General features: G+C 46.7%; 1 protein-coding gene across 3 annotated transcripts in view; it reads left to right on the forward strand.

Moving 5' to 3' along the window:
- The window catches only part of SGMS1 (sphingomyelin synthase 1), a 1,534,398-nt gene that overhangs the window by 454,998 nt on the left and 1,058,158 nt on the right, over positions 1–21,242 (forward strand). For all 3 annotated transcript variants that reach the window (XM_069611296.1, XM_069611295.1, XM_069611298.1), the window contains exon 2: positions 16,803–16,869. The gene's annotated coding sequence lies outside the window, so the exon portion shown is untranslated. The remainder of the gene's footprint in view (positions 1–16,802; positions 16,870–21,242) is intronic.

Below are 21,242 nucleotides of genomic sequence, written 5' to 3' on the forward strand. Positions count from 1 at the left end.
CGACATCCAGTGGTCACTGCGGAGTATTGCATTTTGTTTTTCGTAGTCGAAAAGGGGACGTCAACAAGGCGTGTCTGTAACACTATCCCTATAGTGACGTGCGTTGTACCCACAATCCCTCACGAGTCGAGGTCCCTCAGATTGTTTTTTTCCACCCAGCTACTGGTCGCCTTTATGCGGAGCTCCTAGAGAGACATTGCAAAATAGTTTCTTCGACCTTTGGTCGTTTGTCATTAATATCAATAACGTAGATCCCTCCCTTGACGCAGAGCTGTTTCTCCGCCGAGCAAGATCTTCGACGGAAGGACGAGCGGAGGGGATCCTTCGGCGCTGCCGAACACGTGGCCTGGCCTCGCCGGCCATACACAGTAGGGAGAGTGGGGTTTTGTGGTCTTTCTTTCTTCTCTTTAAGAATGCCTTTCTATTTCCCCTCCCTCTCTTTCGAGGTCGTAGTCACACTTCTTGCCCTCAGATATGGAGAGGACGCCATTTAGGTTTTGCCCGCTTTGCAAGGGTAAATATACCTGGAAGGATAAGCACAAACGGTGCAACCGTTGCTTACCCCTCGATCACCATGAGGACGGCTGTGCGGCCTGTAAATTACTAATGTAAATTACTAAAGCCCAAAACTCTAAAAGACCGCAGGGTCAAAAGGTGGGCGGCCTACGCCATGTCTAGGCCTGACTCCTCGCCCGCTGCCGCCGAGTGTGACGAGAACAGTGACTACACGGCCCCCGTAACGGAGGATGTAGACCTCTCAAAGGAGCGTTCACGCTCCTCGTCGTCCGTCCCCGGCCCCGACAAGCCAGGCTCATGCCCAGTTTATGGGGATGAACACCCCGGCGACAAGGACGCACACGGAAAAACACCAAAGCACATACCCCCCGGCACGCATTCGTCAAAGACGAAGGCAGCCATAGCGCCAACGGGGACGCCGGGCTCACCGGCGTCTTCCGCCGACCGTAAGGGTCGTCAGCCCTCCCCGCCACCGCCTCCGCGACAGGCGACTGGGCATTCTAAAAATAAGGGCGCGAACACCAAAACCTCCGGCGACGCGCATCGTAAGAGCGCTCACGTTGCCAGCAAGGACTCGACGAGCAAAGGCTCGACGTTACATAGCGCGACGGCGACCGATCCCTCGGAAAAGAGAATGATCGCCGAAAGCCTCGCGCGCATAGCATCTAAGGACGGCCAGAGACGTACGGCGAGTGAGACGCCGAAAACAGCGTACAAGGCCAAAGATACGCCGAAAGCGCCGGAAAACAGATCAGGCCAGTTCCCGACGCTGACGGAAGGCCCTAGCCAGTGAGACGGCTACTCAGAAGGCAAAGGATCACTTTCTTCGACGTTATGGGACAGAACCAGACAACTACAGGAGGAAGAAACTCCTTTTTCATTCCCAGACCGTCCTGGCCGACTTCAGTGGACCTTTGAAAGGTTCCAGACCTGTATGGATAAACTAGACAGGTTCATGTCCATCCCAGAAGACAGGGCACCCAAGAGACCAAGGGAGGCACCCCTGGAGAGTCCAAGGGCTAAATACCAGAAATTTTATAACCCCATACAGGAGGACATATACTCTTACAATCTCACTGAGGAAGACACCTTCTTCCAGGAGGAAGATGAGTTCACCTATGTTGAAGACCAACAAGAAGAGGAAGGTTTTCACGAGGACACTAACCTAGGTGAGGAGGGATTCCAGGAGGACACAGGCGAGGGCGACCCAAATCCCTGGCAGTCACCAGCTAGGTCGACAGACACAGGCAGTAGCAGTATAGTCATCAGGTCTACTGAAACTACACCAGTCAGGAACCCTTCACCTGTTGATGATCAATCCACCTTCAATGCACTGCTGAAGAAGGCAGCAGCACATTTTGAAATTGAAACTGGGGAGGTCACCCCAGACACCGATTTTGTGGAGAGGATTATCAAGGAAAAATCCCCCACTAGCCAAATTATCCCCATCCTCGCCTCAGTTAAGACGTATTACCCCTTCTCTTTCCACTCCTGCATTGGTGAGAGGGGTCAATCCGAGGATTGAGAAACTGTTCTCTCCCTCTCAATCAGACCCATTATATATTAAGGGTCACTCAATCCCAGACTCCCTGGTCGTGACCAAAACCAGGAAAAGGGCAGGGGTCCCACTATCTACCAGCGAGGCACCCCCAGATAAAGAGAGGAAGAAGCTGTATGCCCTAGCCAAGAGAATCACCACCTCTGCAGCATTCTATACCAGAATTGCCAATAATAATACGCTATTCGCAAGCTACGCTGATGCTCAATGGGCAAAGCTCAAAAAGGACATTGAAGAAGTTCCCGAACCCCTAAGGACTCGTTTGCTGGCTACAGTTAACGAGGGCTCTCTGGTCAACCAAAGCATCGTCAAGAATCCCCTCGATGCAGCAGAGACGGCTGGCCGCACTTTGGTACAAGGAATTTTGCTGAAGCGTCACGTCTGGCTTCGCAATTCCGTATTTAAGGCAGAAACACAAGCGTCCCTTATTAATAAGCCCATAGAGGAGTCCAACCTCTTTGGGAGAGCAGTGGATGACGCGCTGGAGAACGCGAATAAAGAATTTGACACAATAAAGACCTTAGACCAAATTTCAAAACCCCCTAACAGGCGGGGATTTGGTAATAAGTGCTTTTTTCGTGGACAACGCCAGCAACAAAACCAACAACAGTATTCTGCCAACAACTACCAAGGTAATAGTGGGCAGTACAATCAGAGGGGTCTACGCCGTGGCAAAGGGAGAGGCCGGGGTTCCACCCCCAGAGTATCCCAAGCCACCAACACCACCAAGTGACGCGAAGATTCGCGTCCTCTCCCATGCAATGCCGGTCGGGGGCCGGTTAACATCCTTTCTTCCAGCATGGGAGGAAATAACATCAGACCGCTGGGTACTTTCCACCGTAGCCCGCGGCTACTGTATAGAGTTCAACAGTTCCCCAACATAAAGACCCCCGAGGGGACGCCGCATGACACCGGAACACCTCGCCATCCTTCTCCAAGAAGTGGACCAACTGCTGGAAAAAGGAGCCATAGAGGTTGTGCCTCTATCTCAGGTAATGGAAGGTATTTATTCAGTGTACTTCCTTGTACCCAAAAAGGATCTAACCATGCGCCCTGTATTAGATCTGCGCCCAGCGAACAAGTTTGTCAAACCACAAAAGTTTCGTATGGTGACCTTACAGGAAGTGATCCCACTGCTATCACAGGGAGATTACATGACAACACTGTACATGAAAGATGCATACTTTCATATTTTAATGTTGCCAGCGCACAGAAAATACCTCAGGTTTATGATAGAGGGCAAACACTACCAGTTCAGAGTGCTACCCTTCGGCATAGCATCTGCACCAAGGGTATTCACGAAAGTACTGGCAGTGGCAGCGGCCCATCTGCACAGATTATCCATCCCAGTATACCCTTACCACGACGACTGGCTCATAACAGGGGAGATTCGTACGAGACGTGCTTCTCAAACACCCAAAGACTGTAGACCTTTTGTTCCAACTGGGCTTCTCCATCAACGAGAAGAAGTCCAGCTTAGACCCCAGCCAAGTCAAACAATTCCTAGGGGCTCTAATTTGAACAAGGGACAGCCTCGCCTTCCCCCTCCAACGAGAGGGTCCAAAACATGCTTCTTCAGATCCCCCAATATGTGGCAGGTCGAGAGGTGACGGTGCGCAAAGCGATGCGCTTGCTAGGAATGATGGCGTTGTGTATTTATTTGGTACCTCACGCGCGCCTACGCATGCGCCCAATGCAAGAGTGGCTCAACAGCCAGTGGTGTCAGGCCAGCGGACAATGGGACAATATAGTGGTGGTCTTGCAGGCCTTGGTTCTCTCGCTACGGTGGTGGACAAAGGAAAACCTGATAATTGGGGAAAGCCTTTGCCACACCCGCGGTGGAGGCCACTCTAACCACGGACGCATCCTTCACAGGATGGGGGGCTCACCTATCCCATCAGACTGCTCACGGAGTGTGGATTCCGAGCGTAGCATCCGAGCACATAAACCTACTGGAGCTACTGGCGGTGTTCAAAGCACTAAAAGCCTTCCAAGAACACCTACAAGGGAAGACAGTGATGGTCCTTACAGACAGCACCACAGCCATGTACTACATCAACAAGCAGGGGGGCACCCACTCCCCAGGACTGTCCAAGCTGTCCCAGAATATATGGAAGTGGGCTCTCAGACACAACATGTTCCTACTGTCACAACACGTACCAGGGGAACTCAATCTGCTCAATCTCAAGACTTCCCCCTGCCCGAAGAGTATGAATGGCGATTGCACAAAGACATCGTCTTAGACGTCTTCACGCAATGGGGATTCCCCGAAATAGACCTGTTCGCAACTCTGGAGAACTCACAATGACAAAGTTACGCCTCCAGGTACCCCCAGAACCAGTCCATGGGGAACGGTCTGTCGATTCAATGGTCAGGGAAATTTGTTTACGCCTTTCCCCCGACTCCCCTTCTCAACAAAGTTGTGCACAAGATGCACCAGAAACAAGTTACCATGATACTAGTGGGCCCGATGTGGGCCCGTCAGCCATGGTTCGCTCACTTGATGGAGATGTCCCTATCTCCCCCAGTGACACTCCCCTGCCCGTACAACAAGCTGTCACAGGACAAGGGCAGGACTCTGCATCCATGCCCTCAGACCATGAATTTAGCACCCTGGCTCCTGAGATAATAGAATTTGGACATCTACAACTCCCGATGTATGGACATCCTCGGGGAAGCCAGAAAACCTAATACTCGCCACTGCTATTCTAGCAAGTGGAGAAGATTTGTCATCTGGTGTAAAGGAAAGAGCATCAACCCACTTGACTGCTCTCCCACACATATTGTTCTGTACTTGACCCATTTATTGGATTCAGGTCTAGTGTTCAATTCCATTAAAGTCCACCTGGCGGCACTTTCTGCATACACCACTTCCCAACTTAAAGTGTTGTGGTGGAAGATCCCAGTTATCAAGGCCTTCATGGAGGGGGTAAAGAGAATACACCCTCCGATAGCTAACCCAGCTCCCGGATGGGACGAAATGTGGTACTTTCCAGACTCATGGGCTCGCCATTTGAACCCATGCACATGGCAACTCTTAAGGAACTCACTCTTAAGACTGCTTTCCTAATAGCTATCACCTCCATTAGGAGAGTAAGTGATCTACAGGCTCTTTCTGTTCTAGACCCCTTCGTAACAGTTCACAAAGATAAGGTGGTTCTACGCACACACCCAAGGTTTGCACCGAAATTCATCTCGAAATTCCATGTAAACCAGTCAATAGAAATACCAACGTTCTTTCAAAACCCTTCCAACTTGGGAGAAAAAAGTCTGCATACACTGGATGTACGCAGAGCTGTCATGTTCTACATGCAAAGAACCAGGCCACTGAGAAAGACTAATCAGTTCTTTGTCTCAGTGGCAGCAGGAAGAGAAGGAGATGCAGTCTCAAAGTCCACTATATCTAGATGGATTGTTCAATGCATCACTCTCTGTTTCTCTCTTGCTAAGAGAGAACTACCCTTCAAGCCAAGAGCGCATTCTACTCGAGGCACTGGGGCATCCATAGCATTCATTGCAAATGTTCCCCTTGAGTCCATCTGCAAAGCGGCTACCTGGAGTTCTGTGCACACCTTTACAAAACACTACTGTCTAGATGCACACTCTAGATCTGACTCCCAGGTGGGACAGGCAGTATTAAGACATCTTTTCTCTACTGTTCCTTCTCATAACCCACCGCCAACTCCGGGTACTGCTCGCTAGTCTATGCACAGCATGTGATTCTAAGCATATTAACAAACATCAGAAGACAATGCATTACTTACCGTAAAAGCATTTCTGATGGTTGTATCTGCTTAGATTCACATGCGCCCACCCTTCCTCCCCGCTCGGATGGAAGGAACATAGACACCTTTCTACATATCTCTCTCTCTTTTTTCTGTACTCACTCACGTATAGAAGGCTCCCTCAGGGCAGAAAAAATACAAACAGAGGGACCTCGACGCGTGAGGGATTGTGGGTACAATGCACGTCACTATAGGGATAGTGTTACAAACACGCCTTGTCGACGTCCCCTTTTTGACTACGAAAAACAAAATGCAATACTCTGCAGTGACCACTGGATGTCGGACCTATGCACAGCATGTGAATCTAAGCAGATACAACCATCAGAAATGCTTTTACGGTAAGTAATGCATTGTTATAATCATTGATGATAGAAGAGGTACGGCATGAACATGTCGGGATCGGCAGTTTCTGATCATCCAAAGGTTGATTTAATAATTTCAAATTTCTCGCAGAGATCTCCTTTGACCAGCGCAGGGCTCTGATGGAAAGGTCGTTTGGATGATTAAGGAGACCGTTTTTGTCATATAGGAGAATATTGAGATCTCCACAAATAATTACATTTATATCATGGTATTTGGCACTAATTCTGTCCATTGTTAGAAAAACGCCATCCAAGAAGTTATCGTTGATTGCCACTGGGTTCCAGTATGTATTGAAGATTGCAATCATATTCCTTGGCTTAAGTTGTGATTCCGATAAGGAATCCTGTGATTCCAGCAGAAATTCCTGGATCGTCTCGCACTTTATTTTGATGATAATCAGTTGAGTCCAGGAATTTATATTTTCTGTTTCGACGAGGTTCCAAAATGGAAATATCTTTATCAACGTCAAAAGGCCTGCAGGCGCCTGCCCCTGGTCCCTTTTGCAGCCGGATTGAGGACAGTGATAAACCCGTCGCAGGCCGGCGTATTGGTCATCCAAGTCTCTTGGAGGCCTATAATGTGGCAAGATTCTAGTGCGAGGTCCAAAGGGTTGAAGAGATGGGATGATCCTCTCGTATTCCAAGAGCAGTTTCCATCTATTGCTCTTTGGATATGATCGAGTTTCTGACTCATCAGTTGTGATGCGTCTTCCACATAGTCTCTCCAAAAAGGTTGATTATCTTGAAATTGTCTATCAGTGTCGGTTTGATTACCTGGTAACGGAGTGAGATTTCTGGACGGGTTAAGGTGAGGACTTGTATATCTTTCTGGCCTATCATCTCGTTGCTTGTTATAGTTGTGAGATGAGTACACTTGATGTTTGCGGCGGGACTTTGATTCGTCATCATCTCTTGGTTCATCCGAAATTGCCGTGAGTGCAAATCCTAATGTGAGGAGGAGGGTGTCCATGTCTAGTACTCGATTCATGGTCTCGGGCGTATACAATTCGATCTGAACTTTATCTACATAATGGTCATCTTCGAAGCTCACCGTTTTTATATCCTGCGAGTTGATTGATCTGAGTTGTGGAAGCACATGAAATAGTCTTAATAAATTAGCCCTGTTTAGTGTAACTGATGTGCATGACTCATTGATACAGGCTATTCAAAGAATGTATTTTTCTTTTTTCTTCCAAGGATCAGTGAATTGTGGAAGAGTATAGCTATTAGCATTTTGAGGGTTCCTTGTGTCTTTTGGGTGGGTTTCTGGGGAGTAAATTGCTGAGGCTGTTGATGACGCCTTTGTAGAGATTGAATTATCAGTCGAATAGCTTGTCATTCGAATAGGTTGATGGAGCATCTGATATATCCTCCAGGTCTCCCGTGTGGCGCAAGGAAACGTCTGAAATGGTTTCGCAAGATAGATTCGAGTCATTGTTACAGGTGGTTGCATCTGAGATAGTTTCACAGGACAAGTGTGAATCATTAAAACCTTCGATTGAATTGATGGCATACTCATCTAATATTAAGAGCATCGATTTGTTGATAGTTGATGTCTGATGGTTAACTTCAGGGCAAGCTGAGTGCGTAATGAGATTAAGGAGATCGTCTGTTTCGACATCAGGGGTGTTAGAAAGGATTTGTATGGGTCGTGGCATGGGCTCGCCCTTTTGATCTGGTTTCATTGTTGTATTTTTCTTACAGTTTCTACTGATATGTTTCGTCTGTTTATTTGATTCAGCTATGCTTGTAATATTCCTCAAAAAGGCTCGGGAGCCAGTATGTTTTTTCCCCTTGGTTTGATTAGTATGGGGTTTTGAGGTCTGTTTTGCCAGAGGCAAATCCTTAAGAAGATTTGTTTTTGAGAATATTTGGAAGGATTCGAGTGGTTTCATTAGCTTTAAGTTATCTGTCGGATTCATGTTATCCGACTGTGGACAAGCTGAAGAGATTGCCATGAGGGCAGTTGGAAGCTGTGTGTTCTGCGAAATAACAGGTGGTACCTGGGTAGTTGCAAGTGCAGTTTGACAATCTTGGGGAGCTTTAGGAGAAGGCAACGAAGGTGCCTTCAACAAGGTGATCATAGTGGTGGATAGTATGGCTTTTTCGGCTCGAGCTGCTGCAGCAATTCCGAACAGTCCTGTTTGCCATTGATGGGAGAGCTCCGCTTCTCTATTTAATCGTTGTTCTACATTGGTAATGAAAGCTTCTAGGTGTAATTGCTTTGTGTGGATTAGCGCTAAGAGCGTGGCTTGATCTTTAGTGCTTTCATTGATCGTTTCATATAGCTTACAGAACGGGATCATGGCTTGCGCTGTGATCGCTGTCAACGTATTTTGTAAATCGAGCATTGTGGTCGGGATCCTTTGAAGTTGCTGTTATTCAGGAGTCCGCGGAGGGGATTTGCTAGATACATCTTGGCCTCCTGCATAGGTGAGAGGGCTGTTTCTCTTCATCTGAGTGCCAGATCCAAAGGGGGGGGCAGGCATCCATTTCGTCGTATTCGAGTTTAAGGTTCTTTACCTTGCGCTCATTTTTATTTGAAGATTTGTTTGGTAGCAGGATCACTGGCCGAGATGTTATCCTCAGAGTTGGAGTTGATGTAGTAGGTAAGTCGTTTAAACGGTTAGAACGTGTGGCTCCAAAGACTTATTTTTCTTTTTTCAATATTGGTTATCAGTGACTCAATTTCAGTAATATCTAAGGACAAGCGAGCTGCTTTTGCTCTGGATTGCTGAATATCTTTAGACTGAGCAGCGTCCGAGTGGCTCTGAGCCGTGTAGGATTGGAGCCATCTCAGTTTGGCTTGTCTAGCTTTTTCTTTTTTCGATGATTCAGGCATTTCCTGGTTCTGTAGCTGCTCTTGGGTAGGGATGCCAGGAGGGGCTGTAAATGTCTTTGATAAAAGGGCCAGATAAGTCTCGATAGCTTTATCTGTTTTACAAGTTCCTTGAATAAGCATAGTAGCTGAATCTGTTATAATTTCTCCTCCATCTGTACTGGTGTTCGCAGATGACTGTGGGGTATGTTCCACAGGTGTTATAGGTTGGAAGTTTTGTTTGAGGTCGCAGATTCTCGTCTAGTGAGGCATCGATCTCAGTGGCTGGATCAAGGGGATTCTTCGAAGTCAGGATGGGGGAGTTAGTATCTCATAGGGAGGAGGGCGTGGCCGGCTCTCCTGCAGTTGGTTGAGGGGCCAGAGATCTCGGCGTTGCTTGCAGGTTATTTTCTGCAAGGCTTCGCGTCGAGGTGAAGTCAGGATATGAACTTCTGGTTTTTGTATGATGTCTGACGTCAGATTTGGGCATGCAGAGTGAATAGCTCCCTCATGTATGTCTCTATTTGGGATCTGATATGAGAGTGTGGGGGTCATTCTTTTTGTTATTTCATGTTTCCGAAATGCTTCTTTTATTGAGGGTGGGACGGAATCATTTAGAGTATTTGTCTGTTGTTTCTTATCAAGCTTTCCTCATAGCCTCGTCTGTGGACCAGATTTCATTGTCGATGATTGGTCTACAGCCACAAAGGACAAGTTTATTCTTGAAGTCATTTCCGAGGTTTTTAACGAACGCTCTCTGTTAGAATGATCAGATTGTGGCCAATAATATCTCTGTGTTTGTTCGGTGGCGCCAATGACAGACGTACAGATCCTGCCGTGTTCCAAAGACAGTATACAATTTCTGACTGTTAATTTGGAACAAGTCAATTGGACGAGGGGGTTATCCAGACAAAATGATAATTTAAACTGTTTATGTTCCGTTATAGCGGAGCGGTGTGGTTCCAATAGCTCGGGTTACATGTGGCAGAGCACCACCACTTATGTGAAAAAGGTCAGGATAAAAGGGGCAAGCCCTTGCAGTCTCCTGAAGTAGTGATGTATTCACTAAAGTAAGCAGTTTTACACTGAAGAATTATTATGTAGCCGGGTTTTTAAAAGGTGTGTACCAGGATCAAAGGGGCGCACCCCTGCAGTTTCCTGGTGGCGGTAATCTCCCGGAAAGATGGTCGTGAAAAATTAAGAGTTCGAGGGGAGAAAAAAAAATAATTCACCTACCGCAAGTTCAACCGACGACGGCACCGTGCGGCGGGTCATGGATATAGGTAGTTCACCAGATCAGTCTTTGGGGCGCTGCCCTGTGGTTGGGTCAGAAGAGTTTGTCCGCGCTGCCGCAGCCCCACAGACTCAGACCCAGACTACTATTAGTTTCGGTTAGATAGGGAAATCCCACCTTAGCATAGAGCAAGATAGGCCTTATCTCAACCTCTTTGTGTTTTAAAATCAAAGTTTGTAGCCCAGACTTTCCTCGGTTGTCTGTGTCCATTTCATGGTGCCTTTACAGCACCCAGAGCACCCATGCATCATACTCTAATTCACTCACTCGCTCACTCACTCACTCACTCACTCACTCACTCACTCACTCACTCACTCACTCACTCACTCACTCACTCACTCACTCACTCACACATACATAAAAGATACATTCTTTAAGTCCCGGTCTGGACTCTGCTCCTCAATGTGCGCTGGGAAGGTGCAAGTCTCTACTTGCACACATTTAGAGTTGCAGTTCCCATGCCTACATCAGATAAACTGTTTCCCTTTGACAGTTTAAGCCAGCACAGGAGCACACGTTCAGTTGCAGAAAGTAGTTGAGGGAGTGCAGTGTCATGACACAAGTAAAAGCAGACCTCAGTCTGTGGAACAATGGTGGCCACCCAAGCAATAGTTTACTCTGCAGTTAGTCCCATTACAAATCTTGCATACTTGATCGTAGCAGTCATGGCAACAGAAAGGTTGGACAATTCAGAGAGAATGATAAATGTAGCCAACCTGGCCATGCCCTAAAGTGTTCAAGATTTATAATGGCACTAACTGCAGAGTAAACTATTAATTGGGTGACCACCATAAGTCCACAGACCAAGGTCTGCTTTTACTTGTTTCATGACTCAAACTGCCGAACGGTGCTGATAAAACACGCTGCTCCTCCCTGGCTAAACATAGGGGCACAGCTGTAGGAGGGTTGGGTGTGGAACAATTCCCCTCTGTCGAAACCACTTCCTGGAGCACTTAACTGTACAGGTCTGTCAGAAGTCGCAGCAGCGAGGGTGCATCAGCTAGACATCCGATTTCTGTTGTGTACTGCGTACACGAGGTACGCATGCGCGAGCCTCTACGGAGCTCGCGCATGCGCATTAGAAGAATAAAGGCGGTGCCCGGCAGTTCGCGCCGGAGACCGGAGCCATCACACGTCTCCGACGTGTGTTCTCTGCGTGCATGGGTGCGTGTGGTTGCATGCTTGTGTGACGGCTGACGGCCGACCCCCGCACATACAAAACTGGCGACGAGGCGGGATCGAAGCTGTTTTTCCCGTTTTCCGACGACATCGGCGAAACGGAACACAACTCCGCAGTCGCGGACCCGCTCTAACAGCCGGCGGCCATTTTGAGTGCTCGTTCACTACAACACACGCAGTGGTTGTCGCCCGTTTTGGGTGCTCATGCGCCATCTGCCCGTTGCAAGCAGTTGGAACAATTTTTGGACACTCCACAACCCAAATGGTGCAGGGTTGTGACACAGGAAGTGGCAGAAGAGCCAGCAGGAAGACTCTGCCACAGTTGGGAGTCGGATCACCTATCAACCTGCCAAGAAAATACTGTGAGTACCTATTGTGATGGGTGAAGAAACAGATGATGAGGGCGCCGTTGCCCCAATACAACGCAGAGTGCGCACCACTTTGGCTCCCATGCCTGAATTTGATACCACGGGCCCCCATCGAAACTTGGCCCAAAATGGCTCATATGGGTCAAAAGACTGGAAATGATGTTCAGAGCCTCGGGGGAGACAGAAGACGAGGCAAAGATCGCCATCATGATGTACTCCGCAGACACTGAAGTCCAGAAAATATATCACTCCCTCGACATTCCAGTGGCGACGTATGACGCTGTCAAACAAGCACTTCGGGATCACTTCCTACCCTTACCGAATGTTGACTTCGACAGGTTCGTCATGGGGGCGGAAAAACAACGGAGCGAAGAGTCACTGGACCAGTTTTGTGCCCGCTTGAGACATCTAGCGAGCTCCTGCAGGTGGGTCAACGAAGAGGAAATGGTCCGCAACCAATTGCTGCAAGGATGCTGCTCAGGAAAACTCAGGAGGCAAGTCCTGAGGGAACCAGGGCTGACCCTCCAGCAAATCCTAGATGGGAAGAGCGTATGAACTGGCGGAGGCCAGAGGATCGGAAATTGACGCAGCCACGCATCCCAAGAATGAGGAGGAGGCACTTGCAGTCGGACGTTTCACACCTGGGAAGGCCAGATGGACACCGAAGAGGGGAGAAGGACCCACGACATCAGGTACCCCTCAGTCATGCTCTTATTGTGGATATGACCTCCCACACAGATGTGAATGCTCAGCCAAATCACGAACATGCGGCAGGTGTGGGATACCTGGGCATTACGCTAGAATGTGTAGGGCCGCCATGCCCGTGGCAGCAAGTAGAGGACCAGAGAGGGCCGGTAGAGGTGGCGCTCGCACCGTGAGGGGCATATCGTTCCTTGAACAGGACGTGCATGACCTACACATTGCCGAAGAAGAGGAAGAAGAAATTTTCTTCATTTCCAGCATCGCAAATGGCCCTGGAACTCGACGAAGACCCATATGTACTGTGGACATTGGAGAGATTCCCACTCCAGTCCTCATCGACACGGGAGCTTCAGTCTGCGTACTGGCGGACAGACATTACAACGCCCTTGCAGGCCCACCGACCCTGTCGCCCTCCAAGGCTCAGATATATGCTTTTGGTGAAGATACTCCCCTACCCATCCAAGGGGTATTCGTAGCCCCAGTGACCCATGGCCAAAACAGCATCAAAGCGAGGTTTTTTGTAACCAGCGTAAGCCTGCACTCTCTTTTAAGCTGCGCGGCATCTGAAGCACTCAACCTTGTTCATTTCACTTTTGCTGTATATCATACAGATCTGGACAGCCTGCTGACACGCTTTGAGAGGCTCTTCAGGGGCATAGGGAAACATCAATGTGGAGCCTTATTGGCTCAGCCTTCAGAGTCAGTCAGACCAACGGCGCTGAAACATCGTCGCATACCGTTTCATCTGAGGGCTCAGGTGGGAAAAGAGCTGCAAGACTTAGTGGAACGAGATATCATTGAAAAGGTGGAAGGACCCACCCCGTGGGTCTCTCCAATTGTAGTGGCCCCAAAGCCCAAACAGCCTGGGGCTGTACGCATTTGCGTAGACATGAGACTTCCTAATCTGGCCATAAAAAGAGAACGTCATCTCACTCCCACTCTGGACGACATTTTTGGAGAACTTCAGGGTGCGAAATTCTTTTCGAAACTAGACCTGAGAGCGGGTTGCCACCAGTTGGAGCTCCACCCAGAGTCTAGATATATTACGACCTTTACAACACACGAAGGACTGTATCAATATAAAAGACTCAGTTTTGGAATATCCTCGGCGGCAGAAGTCTTCCAAAATGCTATCAGGGGGCTCTGTCCGGACTAAAAGGAGTAATAAACATGTCAGACGACATCCTAGTTTTTGCCAAATCTGAAGCAGAGCATATCAAGCGTCTGGAAAACACTTTTCACAGACTCCACAGCCTCAGCCTGACGCTGCACCAAGAAAAGTGCGAATTCCTGAAGGACAGCCTAGAGTTTTTTGCATTTGTCTTCCATGCGGGAGGCATATCCCCAGATCCTGAGAAGGTAAGAGACATTCGAGAGGCGTGACCTCCCACGTCCCCGGCAGAAGTCCGCAGCTTTTTAGGGATGGTGAACTACTGTGGGCGTTTTATTCGAGATTTAGCATCCCTTTCTGAACCCCTGAGAGCACTCACTAGGAATGAAGTAGCATGGACGTGGACTGGAAAGGAACAGAGAGCATTCACGGCCATCAAGGATGCTCTGTCTGAACAAGATACCATGGCATATTTCAACCCAGCCCGGGAGTCTGAAATTATAGTGGATGCCAGTCCAGTGGGACTTGGGACGGTTCTCATGCAGGCGGATCAACAGGGATCCATGCGACCCGTTGCATACGCCAGCAAGGCACTCGCAGACACAGAGAGAAGAATTTCTCAAATTGAACGCGAAGCCCTCGCAATACTATGGGGCTGTAAACATTTTAGATTATATATCCTGGGGAAACCTGTTGTAGTGGTGACGGACCACAAGCCCCTAATTCCCATTCTGGCAGGCGCTTCTTCCAAACCGCAACCTCGGATAGAGAGGTGGATGCTATCCCTCATGGAGTACGGGGTGAAGCTGGTATACCACCCAGGTACGCACAACCCTGCAGACTATTTGTCTCGTCACCCCGGCGCAGGACGACCCAGAGATACTACGGAGGTTGCAAATTGTGTGGACACCATTCACATGGTCGTCGAGTCTGCACTTCCCATTGCTTTGACAAGACAAGAAATTGCCAACGAATCGAACTCGGATGAGGCATTTCTGAGAGTGAAAGGTGCGGTAGCCACAGGAGCATGGCGGGAGCTACTTTTGAACAATGCCCGGAGAAATGCAGAAACCCAAAGGGATTTGCAATTGCTCTGGGGTGCACAACATGAACTGTCAGTAACTGCCGATGGTCTCCTGCTGAGAGGGCACCGGATTGTGATCCCCAGGTCACTCGTGCCAAAGGTCCTTCAGTTGGCACACAACGGACATCAAGGGATGACCAGAATGAAGGCATGTCTCAGACTCAAAGTCTGGTTCCCCGAATTGGAAAAGAAAGTGGAAGAGTTTGTGAGGGCATGCATCCCGTGCCAAGCCACGAGCCCGGCGGAGAAAGGACCACCGATTCAGACCATGGCAAGGAGTGATTTACCCTGGGTGACAGTACATGCCGACTTTGGCTCTACCGGAAGAGGACTACACTTCCTAGTAGTAACTGACCAGTGGTCCCGATATCCAGAGGTGGAACTGGTCGAGTTCCAGGCCACCGACCACACCACCCTGGCCATGGACAAGATATTTGCTACCCATGGTTTTCCCATCGAGTTATGTTCTGACAATGGGTCACCCTTTCAAGGACAATCGTTTGCTCGATACTGCGAAGAGAGGGATAAAACACTGAAAAGTCACCCCACTATGGCCAAGAGCCAATGGAGAAGTAGAGCGTTTCATGCGCACACCAAACAAGGTGTTTCGCATATCCGAAAATGGAGGTGAAGACCTCCGACGGAATTTATTCGACTTTCTCCGGGAGTATCGCACAACACCTCATCGATCAACTGACATAGCCCCTGCGGAGGCACTTTTCAAGAGGATCCCAAGAGGACTCATACCTGAATCAGAAGGGAGACAACCAGGAGTGATCGACAATGTCCAAGTACAGTTAGAAAGGTCATGGAGAAACGAGAATGAAACAGCGCGGAGGAGACTGCCGGAAAAACAGATTGCAGTTGGAGATACCGTGTTGGTACGAAACAGAAGAGCAGAAGGAAAGCTGTCGACAACTTACGAGACCCAACCACTGGGTGTAACACGTGAAAGGTACAATGGTCACCGCAGCCAATGCCAGAGGAACCGTCACCAGAAATATGTCATTTTTCAAGCGCATCAAGGCCGCTGGTGGCGAGGCAGCAGCAGAACAGGTCCCGGAATAAGGGGAAGAGACGGGGACGGAGGAAGCCACTCCAACTGCAGATCCCGAGACATCGGAGGCCCCTGGTGACGCGGCACCACGATACCCGAGCAGGGCCGGACGACGACTTCCACAGAGGTTCCGAGACTTTATCATGGACCCTGCACCATAGGCGGGGAAATCTGTTGTTGCAAATCCGAAGAAGGAACCAGGTTGTAATTCTGCAGTCAATTGTTAATTGTTGTTGTTTCTGCAGTGAAGTGTTAATTGTTTGTTTCTGGGGAAAAGGAGGGATGTTGTGTACTGCGTACACGAGGTACGCATGCGCGAGCCTCTACGGAGCTCGCGCATGCGCGTTAGAAGAATAAAGGCGGTGCCCGGCAGTTCGCACCGGAGCCATCACACGTCTCCGGCGTGTGTTCTCTGCGTGGATGGGTGCGTGTGGTTGCATGCTTGTGTGACGGCTGACGGCCGACCGCCGCACATACAAACATTTCTTGCATTTTACTGAATGCCACGGCAGAAACACTTGGACTAGGGAAGAAGGCAGTATCGTAGCAAAATACTCGACTGTGTTGTGTACATTTATAATTGGCTATGACGTCTGAATTGTCCAGCCTTACTGTTGCTATGCCTCCTTGGCCCAGTTTGGTTTCTGTTAGCTGAGTCATTCATGGTTATCCGAATGTATTTGGTGAAGATGGGAAGCAAATCATGCAAGTAGGTTTTAACTTGCTTGAATACCAAACATGAAGGCTTTTGCCGGCGATGCAGCTTGTTCTTTTTTTCCTGTTTGATGACGTTCTACTATTTAAAAAGCCCGTATTGGAGTTTGGTTTATAGTGCTATAGCCTTCCTCTAGTAAACAATGCCTATATTTAAAGAAGTAGTTGATGAAGAACACCAGAGTTTTGTGTTGATTACCACTTTTACTTTTAGAATCAAATAATTTATTTTGCTCTCCTCTACGTGCTTTTAGGTGGACTGGTTCGCTCCGGACAGAAAATAACCTTGGTTCTCAGGATGGGTAACAGCGTTCTCCTGTGGTAAGTATTGCACCTCTTCTAATCGCTTTTAAATACAGCTTTTACAAATTGCAGAACTGGCTCCTAGCACTTTCTTATAAGCATTTGCATGTTTGTGCATTAACAATTTAAGATATAAAAAGCAACACCCCCTCCGACCCCCTCATTGGGGACAACTGACTAGGTTTGTGCAATGTATCCATTTTGATGAGTTCAGTCTTGATGGGACCTGTGTATTTTGTGTCGCATACACCCAGCACAATTGGCAATAGGTTTTTCTATACTCATTCACCAGACCATTGGTGATTATATTTCAATGAAGGTACAGACGTTTTCTTTGTTGATCCTACTGTGAAAGGCTTCACTTTTTAAAGTATTCAATCCTGGCAAATGTTAGTTAAGCTAATTGTGATATAATCTGAAATACACTTTTGCAATTGTTTTTTCATAATTATTTAGATTATTTCGGATTATATTTAAAAAACCCATCAAGATGCAATATTAAAACTACATATATGTACAAACTGTTAGACACATATAAAACTATGTATTCAAACAGAAATAAAACATCTACCTCGAAATGGAGGACCATGATTGCCAAGTATCTTGTGCGAACACTGGAGCGGCAGAGTGAGTTCCATGTTTCACCCACACCGAGGGACTATTCTGTTTGGCCCAGCCTGGACGAAAGGTTGATTGTGAGCAACTAGCAGGGGAACAGTGCCAGGAATTTGATTGCAATACTCCATCCTGTTTGGCTGGGCTGAACAGAACATCAATCCAAGGTGCTTATAATTTGGTAGGATTCTTTCCCGTCTGAGATTCTTCAACTATGGTCAAAACAGAAGAACATGTGTTGTGATTTCTTGACATTTCCATACCACAACTGCAGATTCTCATCCACCATTTTACATGGTTCGACCTTGAAGGCAGCTGGTCCAATCAAAGTCCCACACTCAAATCAAACTTCTATGATGACAAACAAAAACAAGATCCAAGTAAATCCGAAAGGAATCAAAATCAGTAGAATGGACATACTTGGAAACTGCTGATTTGTGTGCCGCAAAGCACCAAGGTACATCCATTCTCATTTATGATAGAAACATTTAAGGATTTCTATGACTGAAAGTGTGTGGAAGGTGTTATGTTCTAATCTACTCAATGGATCAATAGTAGCACATTTTGCATTCCTACAAATAGGGGAATCTCCTTTAACCGGTTGTGATTCACAAGTTATTATACCAAATCATAGATTAACAAGAGGGTCTGAACTTGCCAAAGGTTCACCCAGTAAGCAACCAGTCTTAAACTGAACACTTTTTTTTATCTGACCCATGGAAAGTTCATTAAGGATTAGCACATTAACAATGCTAGAATAACAACTCAACAAGCACATGTGAAATTTATTTTCCATCACTTTCAAACAATCAATTTGTCTATGGTCATCATGCTTCACAGCCATACAAAGCTTGACAAATCGACTGGGTCCAATGCTGCAAGAACCGAGATGTGGTCACTTTTTTTATGGAAACCAATAATTCTGATGTACTTGAACGTATCTTGTGGGGTTCTTTTGATGTGCAATGCCCAGGGTATATCAATTGTAAAGTCCCAGGTAGTCAACATATTTTACCAGCTCCAACCTAGCACAGCCAGGAATCTTTTTTACTTCAGTTCATCTGCATGAACTCTCATATTTTACATGCTTGAATACACCTGATCAAAGCAAAAGCGTTTCACAGGGGCGTAGACTTTGCAAAATATTACGGTGAATGTGTGAATGGCAGGGTACACTTGAAAACCTTTCGCTCTCTAATTCTTTACTCATTTTAATGAGGAAATTATGTACCATATTTCACTGCGAATGAGTCCAGGCCCAAGACTGACATTTTTTACAATACGGTCAATCTTTTTTTCCGGCAGCATTGAAAACACAAGATGATGGATACGCACGTGTGCAAAATAACAAATGCCCATTATCTGGTTCACAGAACTGAAAATAGGGCAGATAACAAATCTTTCTGCTCTGTTCACGAGTACTCTATTAACTGGGCACTCTGTTATCTGACTTGGAAACTCAAATATTCAGCTCTTTGTTTTTAACAGGAGCCATTCTTTTACTGTATTGGGGGATGCCGGTTAAAAAACGTCCCGGTTAATTAAGTGCCATATAATAAAGCTTACACTGTACTTAAAGTGTTTTTTAAAAATGTAAGTGCCAGGTCTCAGAACTTGTACTGTGTTTGTTGTGTGAAATATTTCAGTACCAATTATTGCAATGTGTGTTTACCATCCCATCAAGTTTCCTCTTCTGTTAAAATGATAGTCACTACTGGTGCAACTTGTAGACCTCGCAAGATGAGGCTCAGTGAATCCAATCCCTCCCTCGGACTAGGTCCCATGTGATCTTTGCTCTGAGTCTTGGAGCACATATTTATTTCTTACTTTGTAGAATGGTATTTGATGTTCAAAACCATTCTTTAACTTTCTTCTGTGACCCCCATCGGCCAACCAAGGTGTCCATTTATATATGTCAACAGAAACTTACATTTGTTATAGTATCTTCTTATTTAAATTGAAATGTTGACCTGTGGAGTTGTGTTGATTGTGATATGCAGACGCAGAACCACTCCTATTCAGTAATCTCTTCTTTGTGTTTAATGTAGATGTTGTAGATTTGGGCTGTAGGGGAAAGATTGAACAGCTCTCATTTTGTCAGCTTTTGTTTGTTTATATCCATATCACAGCTGTATTAATACTAATGATGAAGACTTCTTTAATAAAAACCTACATTTTATACTAGAAATTAATAAAATAGAGAAGCAATTCCTGGATAATTTTTTTTTACTCGAAAAATATATTGCTCTGCAAAGCGAAGAAGAAATGTGTGATCGCTCTTTATGCATATGTATTTTAGAATCTATAAATTAAGCCAAAAAAGAAAGTAATAGAAAAATAACTTTTCAAGATGAGATATTCTGCCACAAATTAGACTGAAGCAAATGTTGGAGATAATTCCTGCTTTTCACGCGCATAGTGAGCGATTGCCTGCTGCCACCCCTGAACCATGCATTTTATTTATAAGGGCAATTTCACATTTTGTTTAAATGCAATTAAAGTTAACGTTTGACTCTTTTCTGGATACCTTTGTCTTTCATGAAAAGTTACTAAGCACCAAGCACGCAACGCAGAAGCACCCTCGTTATCTGCTGGATCTTTCTGATTTTTACCTTTTTAATATTGAAAAAAAAGGTTAAATTAAACAAGTTGTTCCAAAAAGGTGAAGGTTTAACACAACAGTAACTCTGCACCCTTGCCTTTAGTTATGACCACCACCCCCACATCCCTGATATGTACTCCTGCTTCATTGGGAGACTACCATGATTGTCTCAGCAGTCCAGACACAGCATGTGGAGCAAATGTAAGCCTTTTTAGTATTTTTTGCATACATAGTTAACAGGTAGTGCATTTTGGTAGGCATGTATACAATTTGGGTAATTTGTGTAGCCCTATAACCTTTTGATGTTGACTAAAAAGTTGCCCCTCTTTCTCTGCCTGAACTATAAAACAGGCTGCAAGGACTTTTCTGTTCCCTGGTTTAACTTGTGCCTAACATGACATTGAAAGAATGACGCTTGGTGCACTTCTGCCTGGCCTCAAAATGGTTGAGGGAGGTTTTAAGCCTTCAGTCCGCATTCGGTATAGCAATCAAATAATGAGAATGAGCAGATGCAAGCAACGCAGCACCCAAGATTGCTAACATAGTGGGATGGGAAACACTTGTGATGAAGTTGGGGTAAATGGTTTCTGACCAATCCCAAAGCCCTCATGGGACAGACAAATTGACCAACAAATCCCTCACATTAGCTATTCTAGGTAGAGCACAACCCTATAAAAGGGAGCAGGAAAGAAGGTTTGGCATATTTGAAAGAAGAGCTGCAGTGCCAGAGCCAGCGAGAACACATTACCTGGCCTAGGAGTCAGCTGGTAGGGGGAAGGATCAATAACAATATGTTGCTGATGGCTATAATAGAGACCCTGACCAAGGTCAGAATGCAAAGAGGAGACTTGGTGACAAGCTTACCTGGCATTTATTTCACTGATCCTGGCAGCATCTTGGAGTTGGGAAGAAACCAGAGCCTGCTGGTGCTCAAGCAAGCTCAGAATAGTGACATATGACATTTGGGCAACAATAACATTAGCATGACAACACTTGCTAGGGGAAGAAATACTTGCTGGTAACATTATTACCCTAGAAGGAGAGAGACGTAATTTCCTGCTTGTAAAGGTAACTTCTAGGGTAAGCGGGAGTAGGAAGTTCTTGCTGATAAGCGTTTGTCATACCAAGGAGTTAAGTAAGGCAAGCCATGACTCAGGAGAGCACAGTTTCTGGA

Source organism: Ambystoma mexicanum, chromosome 8 (genome assembly GCF_040938575.1).
Source record: "Ambystoma mexicanum isolate Mex_15411 chromosome 8, UKY_AmexF1_1, whole genome shotgun sequence".
Taxonomy (NCBI): domain Eukaryota; kingdom Metazoa; phylum Chordata; class Amphibia; order Caudata; family Ambystomatidae; genus Ambystoma; species Ambystoma mexicanum.